Source organism: Phocoena sinus, chromosome 16 (assembly GCF_008692025.1).
Source record: "Phocoena sinus isolate mPhoSin1 chromosome 16, mPhoSin1.pri, whole genome shotgun sequence".
Lineage (NCBI taxonomy): Eukaryota > Metazoa > Chordata > Mammalia > Artiodactyla > Phocoenidae > Phocoena > Phocoena sinus.
In genome coordinates this window covers 49,234,489-49,261,098 of record NC_045778.1, presented here as the reverse complement: position 1 = coordinate 49,261,098, position 26,610 = coordinate 49,234,489, and positions in this window count along the sequence as shown.

The window sequence follows — 26,610 nt, the reverse complement described above, 5'->3', positions numbered from 1 at the left end:
CATAGTCATCAGGTTTCAGAGTGAGCCTTGATTGCCCAGTGACCCATCAAAGCCGGGACAGTGAGGGAGCTTCTTAGAACTTTGTAACGTGAAACTTGTGAAATCCTCTAACCCAGGGAGCTTGTGCCTCTGGGCCTAAAGAAGGTCTATTAACCTTGCTCTGTGGGCCACCTGCTAGCTTTCTGAGCTGCTAGGGAAGAGCATTTCTAGTCATTATCCATCTCAGGCTGAGGCAAGTTCTGTGAGGGTTTGCTTCTGTCCTGCAGAGCTTCTTTTCTCTGGCTTGACCAAACATTCCTTCGTAATACAGATGCAAACATCATCATGACAAAAGGCCTAAGGTTCTTGACGCTGTCAGGGCCCTGATAGATTCTCATGCAGAATTACTGTAGATGTGTTTATAATGTCCATGCTTCCTGAGGAGTTATTAGCTGACACTGGTAGGAGAGATTCCTATTATTGCGGGGTGGTGGCGGTGGGGAAGCAGTCTGTCTGGACTTTCTCTGGAACACTTGCCAGCTAAGCTTGTGAGTTGTATACACGTGTCTCCCATACTGAACTCTAAGCTCTTGGAGGACAGTGTGTCTTACTCATTTTTTTTTTTCCTTCCAGGATTAGAATAGTCACGAGCAGACCATGCTTCAAATTGAATATTAGTCAAGTTGTTGAAATCTTGTGCCTTAGTTCCTTTAGGTAGGAAAGGGAAAACATAAATAGTTACAAAGTTATTGAAATATTAAACAGGATGATGCAACTATAAACACATTTAGTACTGTGCTGAATTAGCAGTCAAAAAACAGGATTACTGCTGTAGTAGGGTAAGTGCTCAGTACTGCAAACTGAATGGATGGAGGCTGTTGGAGACGAGAGGGGTCTGCTGGAGGAAGTGAAGTCCTATGACTGGCCCAGGGAAACAGGCAAGAGCTAGTGGCCCTCGTCCCAGGCCCGCTTCTTTAATAGGTCAGAGCTGGGACTGTGGCTGGTGAAAGATGTCAGAGTTCGTTTTGGGTGTGCCCTAGTAAACCAGGACACTAGCCTATGGAAGGCATCTGCCAAAGGTTGAGGACCCCCTCCTTTGAGTAGCATAAGGAATGTCAAAGGCTGGAACTGGACTAATGTTTGGGCCACTTGTCTGGGAGGCAACTCGACTCATGGGATGGAGCAGAATGGACTGACACCCGGTTCTAATCCATTTCTATTTCACTGACTTACACCTTCATTTAATGTTGACTTTTGCTGAGTAATATCTATCTAATGACATGGGATGAAGTGTCATGAACAACCGTATGGGGCAGAACACACCTCCTCTGATGTGAAGGGTGGGTCTTCTTCGGGGTAGACCTCTAGTGACTCTGGGGTGTGTTTGGGGAATTCTGGATCAAAATAAACCAACTCCTGTGGTTGCCGCTCTAAGAATCCCATGTTTTAAGTGTGTGTGAGTGCTTGCCTTTCTTGACAGGACCAGAACCCAAGAGTTTCCAGATAGCTTCTCATATCAGCTTTACTCTAGGCACAATTTAATTGGAGATAAAGATGATTCCCAATTGTAGATTTCCTTCTTGATATCTTGTTTAATCCTCACCAAAAGCCTGAACTAAGTATTATCTCCGTTATCCACATGAAAGTAGAGATTTAAGTAACTTTCCCAAGGTCATAGGATAGGAAGGATTTAATCTAATCTTTTAAGCTTCAGCTATACCACTCACCTCCCAGTAGGTGTCTCACTTATTAAAAAGTGAGCTTGCAGTGTTACGTGAAAATAATTTTAACTTACTAGTAGACTGTTGAGCCTTTTCTAGTGCTTTAACCATCCTCTGGTCACTAATTTAATAGCTTTTGTCAATAAAGGAAATAAAGTGTAATAATTTCAGAACAATTTTCTTAGGACTCATCTGGTAAACAGTATTTTTTTCTTTTGTACCATGCAATACTGAAACATTCTCTAGTAATACAGGTACATGTAGGAGTATTTTAAAAATGCAGTGCCTTTCACCCTTTATGAGCTGTGATAAAAGAATTTTTATGTATGTGAGCATGTATTGTCCTTCAAAGTATACACTGTAGGAGGTCAAATATTTATTTCAACGTAAGTCACCGTTGATCCCTCACTTTGGGAATTATTTTCAGACTGAGTTAACAAGCTGTGAAAGAATCTGTCCCATTTAAAAAATTTCTTCTATCGAGATTACAAACACATGTGTAACATTCACTAAATTAAAGATCTGTTGCCCAGCTCACTTATATTCAAGATCATATGCTTTAGAGATGATGTGGGAAACTGAGATCTGTTGTTTAAGATTTCTCCATTTACTACATATGGCATGCCCAATTAAAAACTGGAAATATTTTTATCCGTTGAAACCCACCCACCTTGCATTTTGCCTGACATTGTCAAGGGTGCTTCGCCTTCCAACGTGTCTAAATATAGTTTAATTGGACCCAGTGTGGAAATCTACAATCTGCACTACCACTTATGAGCAGTGCTCCAAATCCTACTTTTGAATTGTTATAAACATCGTTAATATTAGTTCAATTTTGTATTTGCTAAAAGACACACACATGGTTTTTCTCAAAATTGAAGTTATTGAATTACTGAGAGAAATAAGATTTTTTTCTTTATAAAGATGAGATAAAGACAACTGTAGTGTTGACAAATGTGAAGTCAGATGTCTTTAATTCCTGACTGTGCCACTACTGGTTATCAGTCTTGATGGAGCGGACTTGACCTCTCTGTGACTCAATTTCTTCGTCTCTTTCTTAGTGTCTGTTTTGCTGTTGAGAACTCTATCAGTGTATTCCTTTGCTGGGTAATCTTTTTCTCTTCTGATAACTTCTAAGTTTTTATTTTCAATATCTTTGATATTCTATTTCTCTATGATGAATGTAGACGTAGATATTTTGTTTAATTTGCTCAGGACTTCTGGTGCTTATTAAGTCTGAGGTTTCATGTATTTTTATTCGGGAAGTTTCACAGCCATTACCTCTTTGAATATTGCTCTCCTTCGTTCTCATTTTCTAATATTCCTAATACACAAATGTTGGATGCTCTCCTTCTGTTCTCCGTATCTTTCAACATTTCCTAAAATGGCATCACTATCACTCAGTGATACATCTTGGGTTATTTCCTCAGCTCTTTGTTAATCGATTCTCCTATTATATTAGTTTTCTCAATCAATTGGATTTTACATATCAATGAAAAATATATTCATTTCTAGAAGTTCCATCTTTCTAGATTTCTTGTATTTTTTTATGGTTCTTTACATTCTTATTTCCATTCTTTTATCTCTTTAGGCATTTAAGATATTCTAAGCTGATTCAGATTGTTATTCTTAGGGGCTCTTAATCTTACTTATTCTGTCCTGCTGATTATTTTCTAACATGTCTCATAATTTTGACTGGAACCTCTTGTATGTCATTTTTCCCTCTTGAGACATCTCACATGGCACTGGTTCAGCCCAGTTTTCCATTTTCTCATGCTGTGTGTCTCAGTGGTATCAGCTTGGATTTTTATCACTCATGGGCATTGTAAATTGGACTCAAAACCCCAGATGATGTAGGCTTGAGGTTTTGACTGAGGTAATTTTTTTTTTCTTATCCAGAATCCAAGATAGTGAAAATATTATTGAGATCTCACTGTGAAAGTAGGCACATTTTTATCTGTTCCCCATCTTCTGAGGGTGTAGCACTTTGAGGGTCCTGGCTTTATCCAGGGATTTACATTTCAATTCCTGATCTCACACAGGTCTGATCACCCACATGGGCATTAGGATCTGAACCCCTAGCAATTAGAGGAGACCTCCTGGGTTCTGTATCCTCCTGCATACCACTCATGTTGACCCCTGGCTATTGCAGTGTCAACTTGTATACTTTCCACTTTTTTAGTTCCTGATGCCCACGGCTTTTGCTTCTTTTTCTAGCTACCTCAATAATGTATTTAAACATGCTTTTTAAAAAATGCTTTTCTTTTATTCAGAATTTCTAAGCATTTGCAGTGGGAGTAGTTATTTATTAGTTCAGTCCATCAAGGTTACACCATATGGTTTTATTAATATGAAGACTAAATGAGATTTTGCATGTATGGAATTTAGTACCCGATGGTAAACTTGACATTTTCAGTATTAGCAAACTGACAGGACAATTTTCATAGTCAGAATGAACCTCAGGCTACTACTGAGAGGAGGAAGAAGTAACTTGAGCATATATTTTTGGTTATTTCCACATGAAATCCTTTGATAAATCATAGGATTTGGTATCAATAGGCATGTCAATTTGCTACCACTGTTCCTGGAAGCTCTCCATTTTCTTCATCATAGCCTCCCAATAGAGAACTCTCTAGTGGCTTCTTGTTTTTGTCAGCCTTCTTTTAACCATTTCACCATTGTTTTCACAAGAGTTTTATGAGAACATGGTTTAATTCTTTGCCTATAATGATACATAATGCCAAGTATATCTTTCACTAGGCTACTAGTAAAAGTAACATGATTTGCAAAGGTGACATATTTTTTCAAATAAAATGAAACCGAGACCGTCTCAGGGCAATGAACAAAGAAAAGCTCTTCTTGACCATGTCTGTCATTGACCACAGTTAGTGTCCCAGGTCTTTGATGCTAAACAGATGGTCATATTTTCTTTGGCAATTAATAAAAACATACTACAAATAACATGAAAATAATATTTAACTCTGTAAGTCTGGGGGCATTAAGAAATGTAGTTCTAGAGTCTTTAGTGTAAATTTTTCCTTTTAGCTTTTATGAATTTTTCTGGTTTTTCTAATAAGTATGTATTACTATACTCTCTAAAGTAGTATTTTTAACAAAATAGAATTATTTATAATTAACCAGAAAAATTGAACTAACCTACAAGCAAAACTGAGAATAGTTAATATGTTTAGTCTTTTCAAAGCATAGAATATTTCATTGTCATTAAATAATTATGCAGACAAAAATGATGTAGTATCACCAAGCTATGTTCAGAGTAATATGATTCACTGCAAATGGTTTATTAACAGCAAAGAATAAAAATCAGGTATTCTATTCAAGTATCTAGACAAACGAAAAGCTAAGGAAAATAAGAGATGGAATCAATAAGGATAAAAACATAAAAATAAAGCCATGAATAGGCTTTTGGAAAGACCAGTAAATAGCTCAAACCTTGGCAATGCAAATAATGGAGAGACCACACATACATAGTATTTGAATGAGAGGATATAACCAGAAACCTTAAAGCAATTAAAAATATAGGTAAAAAAATAGAAAATAGGTAAAATAGAAAATCTCAGTGAAATTTTAAAAACATCAACTCATAAAAATCTTGAGTAGAACATATAAACAGTGTAATTATCATGCTAGATTTTATAATTTATTAAGGATTCACTATTAGGCTTCAGACTGGAGTACCTCACAGGTTAGTTCCTTCAGATCATTCTTAAGCTGTTAAAACGATTCCAGATTTCTGGTAGAAATATTCAAGTTAAAACATGTTTATTCCCCTCATTTTCTTAAAACCTGCCAGAAACAGCAAGAAAAAAGCAAACTCATCTACAATGATAGAAGGCAATGATGTCTACTACAACCTCAAATTACAAAGCACTGGCCAGAGATACTCAAATATCTCAGGGAAGAGACTTTGCTGAGAGCTGAGAGGTGCTCTTGACCTTCTGCAAGATAAGGAATGGAACACTCATGGGAGATATAGAATGTCCCTGAAGAGACTTGGTTCAAAACCACAAAAAGTCAAGGAAGTACAATTGAACAATATACCTTGTTAGGGCATTTCTACTGTCTCTAACCAGCCTTCTTAATTGAAGTGGGTACTTGGGGTAGGGTAGAGTGACCCAAGAAAAGGAAGGTAGCAGTTGCAGATTGAAGCAGAGAGGTCACAGCCATATAATAGTTAATAATGTTAACATTTAATCTAGAGCAACTCCTATCACATACTAATTATTATATAAAGGTTACCTTAATTTTCATAACCTATCGAAGAGTTTACTATCCTCATTTTACAGATGAAAAACAAAGACAGATTTAAAATTACTAGTTCTTGGATCTTAAGCTAGTAAGTGGCCAGCACTGAGATTTTAATCCAGTGGGTGGCTTCAGAGCCTATGTTTTTAATTATAATCCTCTGTGCCTTGCCTCCTCCTCCCTGCCAATTTTACTAGTTTTTCCCTAGGTCAATAAATATTTAGTGAGAAGGTAAAGGAGATCAAAGAGGAGGCTGCAGGTTGCCACATCACATCTTCTTCCTCCACAGAATGTTCTTCATCTGGAATGTGGCAGATGAATCATATAAAGATGGGTAAAAGTATTAAACAAAAGGAAATTAAACAATACACGTTGTAAAATGAATTGCCCAAATAAACATAGGGTTCAGTTCAGTAATTCTCTATATTCTCTTGTTATTCTAACAAAGTATAGATAATACAATTCTAAAAATAAGAAAAGCTCAGGGAGAAGGTTATGTGATAACAGGATAATCTGAAAAGCCAGTAGGAAAAGCTAAGAAAATACATGGAAGTGAAACCTTAGATATTACAGAATGAAAGCAACAAAAACTAGAAAAATAACAAACTCTAGCAAAGATACAATGGATGGCTTGGAAGATCATCTAAAATGAAAACTAAGAGTAAAGGTTTTTTATAATATATACAAAGGTAAATAAGGAAGGGGAGGTCTAATATATGTACAGCTGGTATTTTTGAAAATGAGAACAGACCAGATAGAACAGATTCAAACATTCAATGCCAAGGAGGGTAAGTCTTAAGAATGCCGAGAGCTTCAATATTAGAAAAATAGCTAGTGTTAAATTATCAATAAAAATATATTGGTAGATGCTAAAAAGGCACTTGAAGTATGAAACACATCTTGATTTAAAATATTAAGTTTAGTAAAACAGGATTAGATGAAGTTGATATGGTAAAAAGCTCAAACTACCAGACGTGTTTAGTTATTGGAAGACTAGATTTATTCTCATTAAAACCAGGATAAGAATAAAGGTTCTGTTATTACTATTTAATTTCACTCTTTAATGTTAGCCAATTCAATTAGATTAGAAATAAATACCTATATTAAAAATACGGAAGATAAAGGAGTAATATAAACTCATTTTTAAATGGTTACAATAACAAATAAGCATATCAAAAGTTAAGCCTAGAAATAGAAGAAAAATAGTAATTCTATGAAAAATTATTTAGCCTTGATAGTAATCAAAGGGATTCAAATTAAGACAATGAGAAATAATGTTTTTCCTACTGGATTAGAAAGCTAAACTTAGTAATGATATTAAATATTGCTAAGTGTGTGAAACAAACATTCTTAGGTACTTTCAGTACAACTGCATATTTGTACAAACTTCCAGAAATCTTGGAAATAGCTTTTAAAATGTTACTACAGTTAGACTCGGCAATTTCACCTCTAGACATTTCTCCTGAGGAAAACAATTGACACGTGTCCAATATAAGCAAGGCTATACCTTAAAACATTTTAATTTCAGTTTTTTAAATAACAAAAAATTAGCGGTACCTAGGATGTTTGTGATCTATTGTTAAATAAGAAACTGGTCAGAAGGTTTTGTATAACTTTTTAAAAAAGCTTGGAAGTACATAGAACAAAAATTGTGTATACTAGGTGGCAGGATGAGTTTTTATTATTTCTTCAATGATCATCTATTTGTATAATATAAAAGTTCATAAGAACTTTTCAATATCACATTAAGTAGAGAAAATATAAATATTTCTTATTCAGTTTGATTCCAAGTGCTAACCAAAATGCTTAGAAAAAACCGTGAAATTAAAATGTTAATGGCAGTTGCCTCTGGGAAATGAAATTATGAATGATTTTCCTCATGCATTTTCCCTCTACTTTTCCAAAATTTTCTTTTTTGTAACTTATTTTTAAAAAAAAAGCGGAATGCCAAAAACAGAGCAAGAAACATGAAGGAAAGTAACCCTTATCCTATTGATTAAATTAAAATTTGCTCTTCCCTTGCCTTATTTCATTAATAAGTGGCTTCAAGTGTGGCCCCAGCAGGGGGCTCATTTGAATTGCATCGCTTTAGCGTCCATATTTTACATTTCCTCCAGGCGGCTTCTTTTGAGGAAATATACAAATTAAGACTATAAATGAAGAAATGGAAGTAAAAAGAGCCCTACTTCATAGTCCCATGCTTCTGACCATTTCAATTTTCAGTTCTTTTGGCTCAGACACAGGACTTTGTCTGTACATGGGTTTCATTTCATTACCTTGAGGTTGAAGTAATGAAATGGGGACAAAAAGAGAATCTGTTCATACTGAAATAAAGCTTAAAGGAGCTCCACATTCTTTCTCTATTTTCTTCTTAAATTGTAATGTTATCATTTATCTTAGTTTTATAAAAATAAGCTTATTTAAAATTCAAGCAGTAGAAAAATATGGGAGACGTAAAATATCATTTAAAATTCCAACACAGAAGTATATTGAGTGATGTTCACCAATTGTTAATGATACCTTCTCTGGATGTACTCAGAGAGGAAGACGACTAGATCAATAGTAAGAAGTAATTTAAGAAAAAAAACATCAGTCAATACTCCTTAAAGTAAAAATAAATGACTGAATTTACCTTGACCTAAACCAAAAGAAGAAAATTAAATGGAGTTAATTTGTAGTTTAGAAATTATTATTTCACCAGTAGAAGACATCATAGGTCCTTAAAAGACAATGCTAAAGTTAAGGAAAAACAGATTAAGAGAAACTTTATAAGAATGAAGTCACACATATATAAATATATTCATATATGTATACATGAATATATATACACATCGTTTAAATATTTTTATATTTTAAAAATAACTTTTTTCTTATGAGTGCCATTTTATCCTTTGTTTATCCCACTAAGATGTGTAGAGTTTGGAGTTGAGCTGAAGGAAGCCACTGTAATATTAACCATTGGAGGCCAACAGATTAATTTATATCAACAATGAAAAGGATGAAAACCAGGAAAGATGTACCCATCAGTACGCACCACCACTGCTGGATTCCAATACTCCTGCTTCTGCAATTCACAGGGATACCAGTCAGCAACTCAGTGGTCACACCACACGTGACAGTTGTCAGGGCTGACCTTACAATACATCAGAGGTGGCTTACACTTATTTGCACATGAAATCCTAGGGAAAAGAAAAGTAAGAAATCTCCCATTCCTCTCACCCTCTTTCATGGTCTCAAGCTAGCCAAACAGATGTCGGTTTCCCACCCGCACCCCCGGTGTGGTCATTCATCACTTTCCAGGCAGACCCAGATTTCTCCAGTAATTCATAGTCAAGGACTGCTGTGTGTAAATGAAAGCTGGTAGGCTGGTGGAGCAATAATGGTAGACCTTGCCTGCATTCATGGAGTCTCCGTAAAAGGCAGAATTGAAGCATTGCCTAGACAGTAGTTTCTCATGTTAACATTTTGACCAATTGTGCTTCACATGATGTAATGCATACTGAGATTCTTTGCTGGTTCCTCTCATCACTTTCCCTCAGTACTGGAAATACGGCTTCAAATGGATCATAGCTATGCCCTCCACTGAAATTACCCTCAGCTGCAGGAAACTGCCTCACCCAAGGTTATACTCCCTGGAAGACACGGCCTGTGGTCTATGACTGAGGCAGGATGTGAAGACACAGCCCCAAGGCTCAATTTGGGATAACTCTGAAGAGTCATTCCAGGTCCATTGCTCCTTGTAGGATTGAATGAGGTCAACTACAATCCTTTTTTGTTTTGGTCAGCAACTGGACTTTAATGAGTAAAAAAGTATTTTTGCAGATATGCAGGTATAAAACATATAAAAAAATGAACAAAAATTCCTTCTCTCCTTAAGTATGTCTTAGAACAGCCATGACTAAGTTTAACGTGATGTATATTTCAGAGCTTAAAACCCAAGAAACTAATTTTTGCACAGCTTAACTTGAGGCACATGCATTTATTGTCCTAACACTGGAAATACTTTCTTGACATTTGATCTGATGCTCTTAATGGTAAGCTTTTGCCTTTTAAAAGTTTTCCTAGGAGAAAATACAAAAAAAAAAAAAAAATGAGGTCAGCATTGTAAGTCAACTTCACCTTTGACCCAGTCTTGCCTTCCTTACTCTATTACAGCTGTATCTTTTGAGGCTGTTCCCTGAAACACCTCTGCAGATAAATGTAAGACAACATTCTCACTACTGAGAGGCAAAAGGTGGAAAATAAGTATATAGTAAGTTTTTCATAAAGCTAAAATTTAAAGAATAGCTTTTATCCTTTCTGGTGTGGGTTAAAATGTTCTTTTTAGAAAAACAAATCCATAGTGATGATAGATGGTAATTACAATGTATGACCTCAGCTCTGGAGTTTGCTTCCAAGTAGTAATGCCAACAGGCAGACAGGGAGTGCAATGAAATCATAAGTTCATTTTTTTGTCCCGGCTGTGACCATGCCAGAGGGGATAATGACAGGTAACTATGTGTCCAAGATGATCTCAGCACCCAGTCTAGGGGTTTCCCTTTGAGTGACCAGCTAATCTCTTCCCCTTATGATTTTACTCTATGCCCCTCCCCCAAAGCTCATTATAATGTCATCAGCATGGTAGAGTTACCATGTAAGCAGGGATGGGGAGGGCAAACTGGAGGGGTCCTGTGAATCTCTGTTCACCTGGCCAAATGCCAACTGAGTTGGTGGCACAGGTGACTATTAGAGCTGAATCCAGAACAGACCCTTCTGCCTTCTCCTCCCTGTGTCTTCATATATAATTGTGACTCTGGCATTCTCTACTAAAACACGCACTTCATACGTTCTAGTTCAATTGACATAGCGTGCAACGTATTTTCAAGCACGTGACGTAACAATTGAACGCACAAATTTTTCAGTGACTGTATTTTATGCATATATTAACTAATACATTTCTTCCCAGGCCAACAGGCGGCCAGATCTGCTCCTTTCCACTAGGCCACTGTCTCTGTGGAAACAATCTCTTCCAAGCTCACCCCACCTCTCCCAGCCCAGGTCACCCTCACTTAGTCTGGGGAGTCGATGTCTTCCACTCTTTCCAATCTGTTGTTCTGCCCTGCCTCTTCAGAGCTTTCTCTTTGATTCTTTAAGAGTCTTCTTTCGGCCAAGCCCTCTCGTGATTCAAAACTTTCACAACTATTGCTTCTGTTAATAGATACGAACATCTATTTTAGGAATATAAAAAATCTTAGTATTTACTGTTTTTCTTGGTTATCTTGCTATAAGGAATTTAATTCTCCTAGAGACAATGTGAATGCTTCTGACCCACTGGGAGAGAGACCATCGGATCTAAAGGAGTAAAGAAAACAATTGTGAGACACGCTGGGCAGAAGAAATCAAGCGTTTACAAGGCTATATTGTATCCCTGTTCTGATTGCTCTGTCTTCTGCTTGAGGACGCTGCTGCCAGGTGTTAAGTCACTACTTGTGATGCCACTACTTCCCCTCTCGTAGCTTATTTATCAAAATCTTTCCCAATACCTTTCCCCATTGCGCCAAGACACATCTTCTCACAATCGCATTCTTTTCAGTCCCTATCATTTGATCAGTGTTAAGTTTAATCAAGATTAAATCTATTACCTGTCACCTTGGTCTTCTGGGTTTTAAATAGGGTTTTAAATAGGGTTTGGGAAGGGAAGCATGAATACAAATGCAGGGGCTCTCTTGGGATATCTCTCTCCAACATTGCCTAGTGGTGGTGATTCGTGGAACCCACGGGTTTTGCAGAATGGATTCAAAATCACTATCTTCCTTAATTCAGCACATAGACGGTTTAAAAAAAAATGTATAACAAAGATGCAGATGAAGCTTTGTAACTAGCTACAGAAAGCCTTGTTGCAACTAAGCTGCTTTCTATTTCTAATTAAACCCTAATTAGAACTCATAATTTAACTGAGCTGCATTAACATTCCCTAAGATATGAAAGCTTACTATGGTTGTTTAAAACCCATGGGTCTTGAAATAACAGCAAAGCTGTCTCACCTGGTTGTGGAGAGATTTATATATAGAATAAACTCCTCCATTTGGTAGTAATTTCAAGACATGTTTCATAAAATGTGCTTCCCATAGGCTATCAGTTCTTTCCTCTCTTTAATCCATCTTTCACTCTGTTCAGTTACCATTTTAACACATACCTCTGATCTCACACCTTTGCCTCCATCCATGTCTTTAAACCTCTTGGCTACAAGATATGTATTGTCCTAAGTTGTCACCTGACACATGGGACCCTACCTAACCTCCCAACCACTCCTCTTACAATTGCCGGCACTCTCCATATCTCCCTCCACCAAGCTTACTCTTGGACCCCATGTAAACGTTTGCCATGCCAGGAACGCAGAGATACAGTTTCTTTGTGTTTTCACATGCTGTTTTCTGGTTGGGCTGTTCTTCCTCTCTTTTCTGTACTAAAACTACTAATCATCTTGAAGATGACATAGCGATGAAGTGTGGACTCTGGATTTAGACAATATTGGTTGGGTTTGAATGTCCATTTGCATGCTGCTTACCAGCTGGATGACATTTTACAAGTTACATCATTCTCTCCTACCCCGTGAGAAAACTAGTTCTCGTGTTCTGCTCAGATGAAAAATAAAAGCAAATAGAGGCAATTACATGTTTATCGTCATGATCAAAGGGGAGGAACTTGTGTGAAACTGGAAATTATTACGTACAGTTTTGATGTGGGGTAGTAGTCAGTATTTCAGCTTCCTTTTCTGTACTTCAAAGTGGTAGGCATAACTATTTGAACAGCTTGAGAAACTGATTTCACTTCAACAGGTAATTGGCTTATATGAAGTTAGGTGATGGCAAGTGTCAATGCTCTCCAGCCAAACACAACCAGGAGTATGCCTGTAGTTGAAGTTGGGTTTATTACTCGTTGCAGTGAGAGAAAGAGCACACATAAGGAATTGTGGGGCCTCTCAGTAAGAGGGTGTTAGAAAGATCTATTATAAGATTTGGGCTTTGGCTGGGTGATTTTTAGAAGGGTCTAAGGAAGTGAAGATTACTCTATATTGGGTGCTGTCAAGAAGCAGAGCAATCCTATGATAAGATCGATTGAGACAGGCTATCTGTAGGAACGGCAGAAGAGAGCAAGGATAATGCTGTAATTGGTAAAGAAAAGCAGTCACTCATACCAGCCAGGAGATGGGTATATTTAGTCTTTAGTAGGTTACACAGTGATTGTACATTTTCCTGTGCTTAGACAAAGTTATGAAGTGGCTTTGTTTTGTCTCAATTTATCATGGACTCAGTGATCATATCTAATATTGGTGTTCCATAAGATTGTTTATGTCCAACATGAGAATAACAGCCTAGCTTGAATGCCAGGCCAGCTTCAAACACCACAGAAGCCTTAGTTGCAAGTGTCAGACCAGTTCCCTGATAGCAGTGTTTGGTGGTGGTGGTTGTTTTTTTTTTTTTCTTTTCATGAGACAGAACAGTGAGAGATCCTATAAAAAGTACCTCTGTACTTTATGGCCTTTTTGCATCCTCTGTATAGGAATCATGTAGAAATATGATCAACTGTCTGGAGCCTTCTGGATGAGACTTGAATTCAGAGATGATTGGAGGCAGTGGGTAGGAGCTGAAATTTGACACAAATTTTACCCTCCCAAGTGAGAGTGAGAGCTGTCTTTGCTGCAAGTGTTGCCAGAGGATGTCAGCCTGGAGGGATCAATAGTAAGAGTCCAGGCAAGCAGTCATTTTCTCTGTTCTGTCCACTGACTTCCAATCTCCCCCCATCTGTGTATTTCTTGGTAGTGCTCTGAGTCTGGGTCTCCGTGGATGACTGTAAGACTCCAGGTAGGCATGCTTCTGTTCCTTAGTGTCATTTTCAGTGCTGACTTTTCTCCCTCTGTGTCAGGTCTTGCTTATGTCTTTGAAAATGTCAAATTTATTATACAGTATTAAGACACCTGAAAGTCTAAAAAAAATAAAACAAATATTAACATACCTACTACTATTTTATTTTGACAACCCAGATTCCACTTCTATAGCCCTCTATGGTCACCCTACCGTTCCCCTTCCCTGAGGTAACCATTATCCTGAATTTGGTGTTTCTTTCTCATACATTTATTTATACTTCTATGCCTATTTATATCTCAGAAAGCAATGTATTGTGCTGCATTGAATGGTTTTAAATTTCATATGAAGAGCTTCATATATATTCAGCTGATATCTTTTGTTCTACATGTTTGAGATTCATCCATGTTGAAGAACATACAGCTCTAGTTCAGCCAGTTTTTTGTTATATATCAATTATTTTTTGAATATGCTCTACTGACTTTCCTGTTTTGGATATTACAGTTTTCAACAACAACAAGAAAACTATTTTGTTATGAATATTTTCATATGCGTTTTCTGCTATATAGGTAGGTGAAATTCTCCAGAATGTACATGTAGGAGTGGAATTACTGACTCATAGATTGTGTCTCCAACTTTAATCCTTAAAATTGATCCCATCACTTTACCCACCCACTAGCAGTGTAGGAAAGATCCCCAGTCTCCTTTTACTGCCAGTGTTTGTTATTGGACTTTAAAGTTTTTGTGATGTAATAGAGTGAAATGGTATCATTTTGATTTTCATTTATATTTTCCTATTTATTGGCTAGATTAGATAATTATTTACATGGTATTTGCCATTCTAGTGGTATTGGTCACCTGAATTGCCTGTTCATATCATTTGCCTATTCTTCTACTTGGTTGTTTGCCTTTTTATTAATTGGAGAAGTTCTTTGCCTGCACTGCATACGATGTTTGGTATGGTTGCAAGTATTATTTTGTAATCTGCAGATTATCTTTCCATTCTTTATGATATTTTGAATGACTGGAAGTTTTTCAATGTGAATATAGCCAGACTGTTCCAGATTTTAGTGCCACGTAGAGAGCATCCCATAGCTTCGTGGCTTAAAACATTAACAGTTATGTTATTACATCCCATGGTTTTTCTGGATTGGAATTTGGGAAGGGCTCAGCTGAGTACTCTGACTCAAGATCTTTCGTGTAGTTGCAAAGGGATGGTGATTGGAACCAGAACAGTGGGAAGCTGATTGGGCGTTTATTGTTTCATGTAGTCCCAGAAATTCTCTATATGATGCATCTGTAGGATCTTGTGTGGGTTTCTTCATGGCATGACAGTGTAGGGTGGTTGGGCTGCTTGCTTGGCAATTCAAGGCTCCAGGGTGTATGGTTCAATCAAGAAGGAAGCTGTTGTGCCTTTAATGACGTAGCCTTGGGATTTTGTTCTCAATTCTGCTGTACTCTTTTGTCAAAACAGTTACAGAATCCCACCTGTTTTCAAAGAGAGGAGACGTAGACCTCATCTCTTAATGGGAGGAGTGTCAAGGTCACATTGTAAGAAGAGCATATGGAATGGAAAATAGCATTGTGGTCATCTTTGGAAAACATCCGCCACATAGATTTATCAGTATTTCCCCTTACAGATTATTTTTAACATCTTGATTTAGAAATCCTTGACTAACTGAGAGACAAAAATTTTCTCCTATGTTTGTCTTTTTAAGTTTGAGTTTGCTTTACACAATTATGTCTTGAATATATCTGGAATTCTGTGCATTGTGTGAGGAAATAACCTAACTAAATCCTAATTATTCTAACGTATTATTTTTCTTCTTACCATTGATCTGAAATGCTAGATTTGGTATAAGTTTTTCACGTATGCATGATTCTACCTCAGAGCTTCTGATTGTGTCACACTGAATTTTTTTAAATTGCTATAGCTTTAAAAAATTTCTCCCCACATTGTTCTTAAAAACTATTGTCTGTTCGTTGTCTTTTATTTTTTCATAAAATTTGAGTCAGTTTAAGAACCCAAAGCACCCTGTTGGAAATTTCTTTGTAGTGGAATGGAATTTATAGAATAGTTTGGGCAGAATTGTCATCTTTATAATATCTTGTCCTGTTATATGAGGACTATAAATATACTTATATATATTTATTCTATAATTCAAACAGTTCTATATTTCTCCTTGAAGATCAGACATATCAAATTACTTCTAAACTGTTTATTTAAAAAAATTTTCTATTCTAGGAAACAGAAATGCAAATGATTCTTTTAAGTTGATCTTGTATACAAGATCTTTGCTGAACTCAATTTCTAATAAGTCTAAAATGTCTATGTGAAGATAAATACTGCATGATACCACTTTTATGTGGAGTCTAAAGAATAATACAAATGAATGTATATGCAAAACAGAAACAGACTCACAGATATAGAAAACTAGTAGTTAATGAAGGGGAGAGGGAAGGAGGAAGGGGCAATTTAGGGGTATGGGATTAAGAGATACAAACTACTATGTATAAAATGGGTAAGCAACAAGGATATATTGTATAGCACAGGAAATTATAGTCATTACCTTGTAATAACTTTTAATGGAGTATAATCTGTAAAAAGAAAAAAAAATACTTCAATCACTATGCTGTACACCTGAACCTAATATGATATTGTAAATCATCTGTATTTCAGTAAAAAAAAAAAAAGTCTATACATTCTCTTGGGGGTTCTAGTGAAAAAAAGTTTCTTTTCCTTTTCACTATATGCATCCTCTTATTTTTCTTGTCCTATCCCAGTGACAGAAATCTCTAATAATATTGGAAAGAAGAGGTAATGATGGGCATTCTTGACTTATTCTTGATTTTTAAAGCAAGTGGCTCTAAACAGTTCCCCATTAAGTAAGGTAGTTGACATAGGTTTTTGGTGCATACTCCTTATTTGGTAAAAGGAGTTTCCTTCTATGCATAGAGTATTAAGAGCTGTTAATTGTGGTATTGACTTGTATGGAGTTATTTTCCAGCATCTATTGTATTGATGGTATGATTTTTCTTAGTGGCAGTTTATATTACTCAGCTTTCTGTATTTAATCTCACCCTGTATTTATGTCTGTTATAAATACAATTTATTATAGTGTGTATAATTTATTGCCATCTTTTACAAGCTAGTATTTCATTTAGGTTGTTTGAGTTCATGTCACTGAGATTGGGATACAATTTCCCCTTCTCATGTTTGTCCTTACTTGGTTTTGTTTTTTAAGATTATAACTGTGATTCATAAAATTATGTGAGGAGGGTGAGGTCAGCAAATATAGCAGAATAAGGAACCCCCAAAGTACATTCTCTATAAAAGCAAAGCAAGAAGCTAGCAAAAATGGCCAGAATCAAAATTTTTGGAATTCTAGAAACTAACCAAAAGCTTTCAGCAATCAGAGGAACACCTAATGAAGAAAACCTAATAAATCTTGGTAAGAACGTGCTTTGTGGTCTTTTAACTTATCTGGGTTCCATACTTCACTCCCTATATTAGGAGTGGCATTGAAGATAATACCCCTGTGCAGATATCTGTACTAGAATGAACTTTATTTACAAACAATTGTGGTTTTATCTGTGTTTTTCAAGAAATGTGTCCATTTGATATAAATTGTCTAATTTATTGACCTAAGTTTATAATCCTTTTTTACCCTTTATTATCTGTAGTAATATCACTTCAGTCAATGCTGATATTTGTATTTTATGTATCTTTTTTCTTCAGTACCCCACCTAGAGGTTTATCAATTTTATTGATCTCAGTGAACTAACATTTGGCATCATTCTTTTCTCTACCATTTTTCTGTTTTACTGATTTCTATTCTGATTTTTATTTTCTTGTTCTTTCTGGCTTCATGTGCTCTCTTCTTGTTTATAAAGGTGAATATGAAATTGCTGCTTTGAGATCTTTCTTATGATATGTATTTAGTGTTATAAATTTTCCTCAATGCACTGTTTTAGCTGCATCTTGCAGATATTATGTTGTACTTTATTTTTATTCAGTTTAAAATTCCTGAATTCCTTTTTTCCCTAAGCTTTGAGATATAACTGAGATATAAAATTGTAAGTTTAAGGTGTATAGCATTATTTGATACACATATATATTGTGAAATTATTACCGTAATGTCAGTCAATATCTCCATCTCACATAATTACTGTGTGTGTGTGTGTGTGTAGAGGAGAACATTTAAGATCTACTCTCTCAGCAATCAAGTACATAATACAGTACTATAAATGATAGTTACTGTGCTGTACATTAGATCCCTAGAACTTTATCTTATAACTTGAAGTTTGTACTCCTTAGCAACATCTCTCCATTCTCCCCCACAACCAACCCCTGGCAACCACTATTTTACTCTGTTTCTGTGAGTTCAGTTTTTTAAAATTTCACAAGTGAGATCATAAATATTTGTCTTTCTCTGTCTACCTTATTTTACTTAATGTAATGTCCTCAATTTCCATCCATGCTGTCACAGAAGGCAGGATTTCCTTCTTTATTATGGCTGAATAATATTCCATTGTGTATATATAACACAGTTTCTTTTATTTGTCCATATTTAGTATGATATAATTGACATAAAGCATTGTGTAACTTTAAGGTGTACAGCATGACGACTTGACTTACGTACACCATAAACTAATTACTACAATAAGTTTGGTGCACATCCCTCTCATATAGATAGAAAATTAAAGAAATAGAAAATTTTTTCCTTGTGTTGAGAACTCTTAGGATTTACTCTCATCAACTTTCATATATAATATACAACAGTGTTTATTATATTTATCATGTACACTACATGCCTAGCACTTATCTATTTTATACCTGGAAGTTTGTAACTTTGACTGCCTTCAGACAATTTGCCCTCTCCCCACTCCCTGCCTCTGCTAACCACAAATCTGGTCTCTTTTTCTAGGAGTTTGTTTGTTTTTCAAATATAATTGACTTACAACACTATGTTAGTTTGTGTTACGCAACATAGTGATCCAATATTTCTCTGTTTCTTAAGAATGATTACTATGATAAGTCTAGTTAATCTGTCAACATACAAAGATAATACATAATTATTGACTATATTGCCCATGCTGGACATTTCATACCTGTGACTAATTTATTTTGCTATTGAAGTTTGTACCTCTTATCTTCATCACCTATTTCTTCCTCCCCTCTGGCAATCACCTGTTTTTTCTCTGTATCTATAACTGTTTTGTTATGTTCATTCGTTCATTTTTTTAGATTCCACATATAAGTGAAATCATACAGTATGTACCTCTCTATTCATGACTTATTTCACCTAGATGGTATTAGTGTTAATACCATCTAGGTCCAACCATTTTGTTACAAATACCAAGATTTTTTTCTTTTTTATGGTGGAGTAATATTCTATTATATATATACACATGTGTGTATGTATGTGTGTATATACATACATTTATATATATATATATGCCACATCATCTTTATGCATTCATCTGTTGATGGACACTTTGGTTGCTTCCATATCTTGGCATACTGTAAATAATGCTGCAATGAAAGTAGGAGTGCATATATCTTTTCTAATTAGTATTTTCATTTTCTTCTGATAAATACCTAGGAATGGAATTGCTGGATAATATGGTAGTTTTATTTTTAATTTTTTGAGGAGTCTCCGCACTGTTTTCCACAGTGGCTGCACCAATTTACATTTCCATCAGAAGTGCACTAGGTGTCCTTTTTCTCCATATCCTTGCCAACACCTGATATGTGTTGTCTTATTGATTATAGCCATTCTGACAGATGTGAGATGATAATCTCATTGTGGTTTTGATTTACATTTCCCTGATTAGTGATATTGAGCATCTTTTCATGTGCCTGTTGGCCATCTGTATGTCTTCTTTGGAAAAATATCTATTCAAGTCCCCTGCCCAGTTTTAAAATCAGTTTGTCTTTTTTGATGTTGAGTTGTATGAGTTCTTTGTATATTTTGGATATTATCCCCTTGTCAGATAGCATTTGCAAATACCTTCTCTCATTCAATAGGTGGCCTTTTCATTTTGTTGATAGTTTCTGTCACTGTACAAAAACTTTTCAGCTTGAAGTCCCATTTGTTTGTTTTTGTTTTCCTTTGAGACATATCCAAAAACATATTGCTAAGACTAATGTCAAAGAGTGTACTGCGGGCTTCCCTGGTGGCGCAGTTGTTGAGAGTCTGACTGCCGATGCAGGGGAAACAGGTTCGTGCCCTGGTCTGGGAAGATCCCACATTCTGCGGAGCAGCTAGGCCCGTGAGCCATGGCCGCTGAGCCTGCGCATCCGGAGCCTGTGCTCCGCAATGGGAGAGGCCAGAACAGGGACAGGCCCGCGTACCGGGGGTAAAAAAAAAAAGAGTGTACTGCCTAGGTTTTCTTCAAGTTTTATGGTTTCGGTTTTACATTTAAATCTTTAATCCATTTTAAGTTTATTTTTGTATATGATGTGAGAGAGTAGTCCAGTTTGATTCTTTTGCATGTAGCTGTCTAGTTTTCCCAACACAATTTATTGAAGAGGTTGTATTTTCCCCATTGTATATTCTTGCCTCCTTCATTGTAGATAAATTGACCATATAAGTGGATTTATTTCTGGACTCTAAACTGTTCCATTGATCTATGTGTCTGTTTTGTGCCAGTACCATACAGTTTTGATTTCTGTTGCTTTGTAGTATAGTTTGAAATCAAGGAGCATGATAGCTCCAGTTTTCTTCTTAAGATTGTATTGGCTATTTGGGGTCTTTTGTGTTTTCATACAAATTTTAGAATTATTCTAGGTCTCTGAAAAATGCCGTTGAACCTATAGATGGCCTGGATAGTAAGGTAGTGAGGTCATTTTAGCACTATTAATTCTTCTAATCCATGAGCATGGTATACCTTTCTATTTGTCTTTTAATTTCTTTCATCAGTGTCTTATACTTTTCTGAGTACAGGTCTTTAACATACTTAGTTAGATTTATGCCCAGGTATTCTTTTTTGATGTGATTGTGAATGGGATTATTTGCTTACTTTCTCTTTCTGATAGTTCATTGTTAGTATATAGACATGCAACTGATTTCTGTGTATTAATGTTGTATCCTGCAACTTTACCAAATTCACTGCATTCTAGTAGTTCTGTGGTAGCATCTTTAGGCTTTTCTGTGTATAGTACCATGTCATCTAGAAACAATTGACAGTTTTACTTTTTCCTTCGGATTCCTTTTGTTTCTTTTTCTTGCCTGATCGTTGTGGCTGGGACTTCCAATACTATGCTAAATTAAAATGGCAAGAGTGGGCATCCTTGTTGCATTCCTGATCTTAGAGGAAATGCTTTCAGCTTTTCACCATTGAATATGATGTTAGCTATGGGCTTATCACATATGGTCTTTATTGTGTTGAGGTATGTTCCCTCTATACCCACTTGGAGAGTTTTATCATAAATGGATGTTGAATTTTGTCAATAGCATTTTCTGTCTGTTGAGATGATCATATGATTTTTATTAGATTTATTAAAGTGGTGTATCACACTGATTGGTTTTGCAGATATTGAGCCATCTTTGCATGTCTGGGATAAATCCCACTTGATCATGGTGTATGATCATTTTAATGTTTTGAATTCAGTGCAAAATAACTTGCAATTATTTTGTTGAGGGTTTTTGCCTCTATGTTCATCAGTGATATTGGCCTATAATTTTCTTCTATTGTGATATCTTTATCTGGTTTTGGTATCAAGGTGATGCTGGCCTTGTAGAAAGAGTTCAGAAGCATTCTTTCCTCTGTAATTTTTTGGAATAGTTTGAGAAAGATAAATTTTAACTCTTCTCTAAATATTTGATAGAATTTACCTGTGAAGCCATCTGGTCACAGAGTTCTGTTTTGGGGGAGTTTTTAAATTACTGATTCAATTTTGTTTCTGGTGATTGTTCTGTTTATATTTTCTATTTCTTCATAGTTCAGTCTTGGGAGATTGTACATTTCTAAGACTTCATTCATTTCTTCTAGGTTATTTATTTTACTGGCATAAAATTGTGTATAGTAATCTTACAATCCCTTATATTTCTTTGTGTTGGTTTACCTTCCCCATCTCTGATTTTATTTATTTGGGCCCTCTATCTTTTTGAGCCTGGCTAAATGTTTATCAATTTTGTTTATATTTGCAAAGAAACAGCTTTTAGTTTCATTGATCTTTTTCTAATTTTTTTTCTGTATTTTATTTATTTCTGCTCTGATCTTTATGACTTCTTTCTACTCACTTTGAGTTTGTGTGTTTTTTCTAGTTCCTTTAGGTATAAAGTTAGGCTTTTTCAGATTGTTCTTATTTCCTGAAGTAGGTTGTATGCTATAAACTTTCTCCTTTGGACTGCTTTTGCTGCATCCCATAGATTTTGGATTGCTGTGTTTTCATTTTCATTTGTCTTCAGGTATTTTTTAATTTCTTTGATTTCTTCAGTGATCAGTTGGTTGTTTAGTAGCATATTGTTTAGCTTCTCTTTGCATTTTTTTGCAGTTTTTTCTTGCAACATTTCTAGTCTCATAGCATTTTGGTTGGAAAAGATGCCTGATATTATTTCAATTTTCTTAAATTTACTGAGACTTGTTTTGTTGCCTACCATGTGATCTATCCTGAAAAGTGTTCCATATGCACTTGAAAATGTGTATTCTGCTGCTTTTGGATGGAATCATTTATATATGTATATAATCTATCTCCATGTGGTCTAATGTGTCCTTTCAGTCCAGTGTTTGCCTATTGATTTTCTCTCTGGATTATCTGTTCATTGATGTAAGTGAGAGTGTTTTAAAGTCCCCTATTATTATTATTATACTGTCAGTTTCTCCCTTTATGTTGGTTAATGTTTGCTTTATGTATTTAGGTGCTTCTATGTTGGATGCATATATATGTACAATTGTTATCTCTTCTTCTTGGATGGATCCCTTGATTACTATGTAATGTCCTTCTTTGTCTCTTGTACAGTCTTGTTTTTAAATCTATTTTGTCTGATTGTTGCCCGGGCTTTCTTTTTGTTTCCATTTGCTTGGAGTACATTTTCCATTCCCTCACTTTGTCTATGTGTGTCTTTAGATCCGAACTGATTCTCTTATAGGCAGCATGTATAGGGGTCTTGGTTTTGTACCCATTCTGCCACACTTTTTTCTCTTTTTTTTTTTTTGCGGTACGTGGGCCTCTCACTGCTGTGGCCTCTCCCGTTGCAGAGCACAGGCTCCGGACACGCAGGCTCAGTGATGGCTCACTGGCCCAGCCGCTCCACGGCATGTGGGATCTTCCCAGACTGGGGCATCAACCCGCGTCCCCTGCATTGGCAGGTGGACTCTCAACCACTGCGCCACCAGGGAAGCCCTGTAGTGATAAACTCTTAGCTTTGGCTTGTCTGTAAAACTTTGATCTCTCTTTCAAATTTGAATGAAAACCTTGCTGGGTATTCTTGGTTTTAGGTTTTTCCCTTTCATCACTTTATATATTTTGTGCCACTCCCTTCTTGCCTACTGAGTTTCTGCTGAAAAGTCAGCTGATAGCTTTATGGGAGTTCTCTTGTAATTTGTTACTTTTACCTTGCTGCTTTTAATATTCTATCTTTAATTTTTGCCATTTCCATTACAATGTGTTTTGGTGTGGTTCTCTGTGTGTTGGTTGGACTTTCTGTGCTTCTTGGACCTGGATGTCTGTTTCTTTCCCAGGTTAGGGAAGTTTTCAGCTATTAGGTCTTCAAGTAAGTTCTCTGCCCCATTCTGTCTTATTTTTCTGGAACCTCTAAAATGTGATTGGTAGTATGCTTGATGTTGTCCCAGATGTCTCTCGTACTACTCTCATTTTTTTTTTTCTGTTCAGCATTACTTATTTCTACTACTGTCTTCCAGTTCACTGATCCATTCCTCTTTATCATTTAATCTACTGTTGAGTCCTTCTAATGTATTTTTTCAGTTTAGTTGTTTCCTTCATCTCTCTTTGGTTCTTCTTTATATTTTCTAACTTTTTGCTAAAAATGTCTAACTTCTCACTCTGTTCATCCATTCTTCTAAGTTCTTTGAGCATCTTTACAATCATTACCTAGTTCTTCTTCTGCGGGGTTTGTCTTTTTCCTTGATTTAGTACATATTCCTCTGTTGCCTCATTTTGCCTAATTAGCTATTTTCTGTTTTAATTTCTATGTACTTAGGTTTATAATGTTTCCAGTGTTGGAGAAATGGCCGTTTGTAGGAGATGTTGTATTCATCCCAACAGCATACTCCCTCTGGTCACCAGAGCTATATGCTGTATGGGTGCCTCCTATGTGGGCTGTGTGGACCCTTCTGTTGTAGTGGGCAGTCTGGTAGGTGTGGCTGGCCCCTGGTCTGGTTGGTTGCCAGGCTTTTCCTTGTGCAGAGCTTGATGTCCACGGATGGGTGGACCCCGGTCACGAGGTGGCTGGTTGCTGAGCCCTGGGGGTTCCTGGGACTAGTACTGGCCCACTAGTGGGCAGAGCCGTGTTCTGGGGTGGGTGGTTGTAGGCCAGTAGTCTGAGATCTAGTGTCAGCCTGGCGGTGGGTGGGGCCAGTTTCTGACGTGGCTGGCTATGGGGGTCTGGGATGTCTAAATACTGATGTTGGCCCACTGTTGAGCGGGGCCACATTCTGGGTCATCTCACTGGGGTCCAATGGCTGAGGATTCCCAAAATGGCACTTGCCAGCACCAGTATACTTGTGGTAGAGTAAGCTCTCCCAAATAGCTGCTAAGTACCCAGAGTGAGCTCTGATTGTCTCCTGCTTCTCTGGGAGGCTAAGATCAGCAGGTGGGTTTGACTCAGGCTTCTTTCCAACTACTGCTTCTGCCCTGGATCCTGGAGCATGTGAGATTTTGTGTGCCCTTTAAAAGTGGAGTGTCTATTTCCTATGGTCCTCTGGCTCTCCCAAAAGTAAGCTCTGCTGGCCTTCAAAACCAAATGTTCTGGGGGCTCATCTTCCCCATGCAGGACCTCTGGCCTGAGCCCTATGTGAATCTCAGACCCCTTGCTCCCTGGGGAGAACATCTACAATGTTATTACCTTCCCATTTGTGAGTTACCCACCTGGGAATATGGGTCTCGATTATACTGTATCTCCACCCCTCTCACTCATCTCGTTGCTCTTTTTTTGTATCTGTAGTTGTAGCAAGTTGTAGAAGATCTTTTCTGCTAGTCTGCAGGTCATTCTCATCATTAGTTGCACTGTAAATATTTATAATTTTGGTGTGCCCGTGGGAGGAGGTGAGCCAAGTTTCATCTTACTCTGCCATCTTGGCCACTCCCCCATGACACATTTTCCTTATCTATTGAACTGTTGATGGACACTTAGGTTGTTTCCATGTCTTGTCTATTATGAATAAGGCTGCAAAGAACATAGGCGTGTAGGCATCTCTTTAAGACACTTATTTCATTTCCTTTAGATACATACCCAGATGAAATTATCGGATCATATGGTCATTTTGTCTTTTACCTTTTGAGGAACCTCCCTACTGTTTTCCATAATGGCTGTAAAATTTACATTCCCACCAAAAGTGCACCAAGTTTCCCTTTTCCTTCACATCCTTGCTAACACTTGTGTTGGAGGAGGTCATTGAGAGGATGTGACCACCAACTGACTCTTGAGCTGGACCTGGGCAATCAGAGGCTCCTTAGCCCATCCCCTTGGGGATGATATCTTTTTGACCTAGGCTGCCTAGGTTTGGGGAAGGTATGACAGGTAATTGGAAACCATCTTTCCTATGTTCTTCACTGTGTCTCTTATTTGTTTCACCCAAGCGCTGTAATCCCTCACCTGGAATCCTTAACTCTTGTGAAGGTATTTTTGTGTGGATAGTTATTCAAACTGATGTTTCTGGGAGGGGCTGAGTGCTAGAAACTCCTATACCATCATCTTGCTGACATCACTCCTGAATTCCCTTTTGACTTTGACCCATGGGTTATTGAGAACTGTTTTAGTTTCCAAATATTTGGAATTTTCCCAGATATCTTTCCATTCTCTATCTCAAATTTTTTGTTGTGGTGGTGTAAAAAAAAAAAAAAAAACTTTCTATGACTTGAATCTTTTAAAATTAATTCAGAATTTCGCATGGTTTATCTTGATAAATGTGCCAGGTATACCTGAAAAGAATATATCTTCTTCTGTTTTTAGGTATTCTAATAAATGTCAATTGTTTGTTGTTCAAATGTATGTCCTTACTGACTTCATTATATTAATCAGACAGCAGTATTAATCTGTGAATTTGTCTATCATTCTTTGTAGTTTTACAAGTTTTTCATGTATTTTGAAACTCAGTTGTTAGATGAATGAACATTTTGAATTATCTCCCCCATATTCTGAATTATTGTGTTCATGCCTTATAATTCTATGTTTTAAGTCTGTTTAAATCACACATTATGTAGACATTATGTTTTCATTTATGTTTACTCACATATTTCCTTTCCACTGCTTTTCATACTTTCCTACATTTCCATGTTTCCCTCTGGGATCACCTTCCTTCTCCCTGAACAACTCTTTAGAATTTGTTTTAGAGCAACTCTGCTCAAGATAAATTATTTCAGATTTTGATTTCTGAAAATAAGTATGTGAATGATATTTTTGCTCACTATAGAATTCTTGATTAGTAGTTATTTTCTTTCATAAATTTAAAGATGTCATTTCATTGTTTTCTGGCTCCCACTGTTTCTGTTAATTCAGGTGTAAGTCTTATTGCTACTCCTGTGAGGCTAATGTGACTTTTTAATCTGGATGCTTTAAAAATCTTGATTTATGTCCTTGGTTTTCAGTAGTTTTACTAGGATGTGTCTAGGTGTG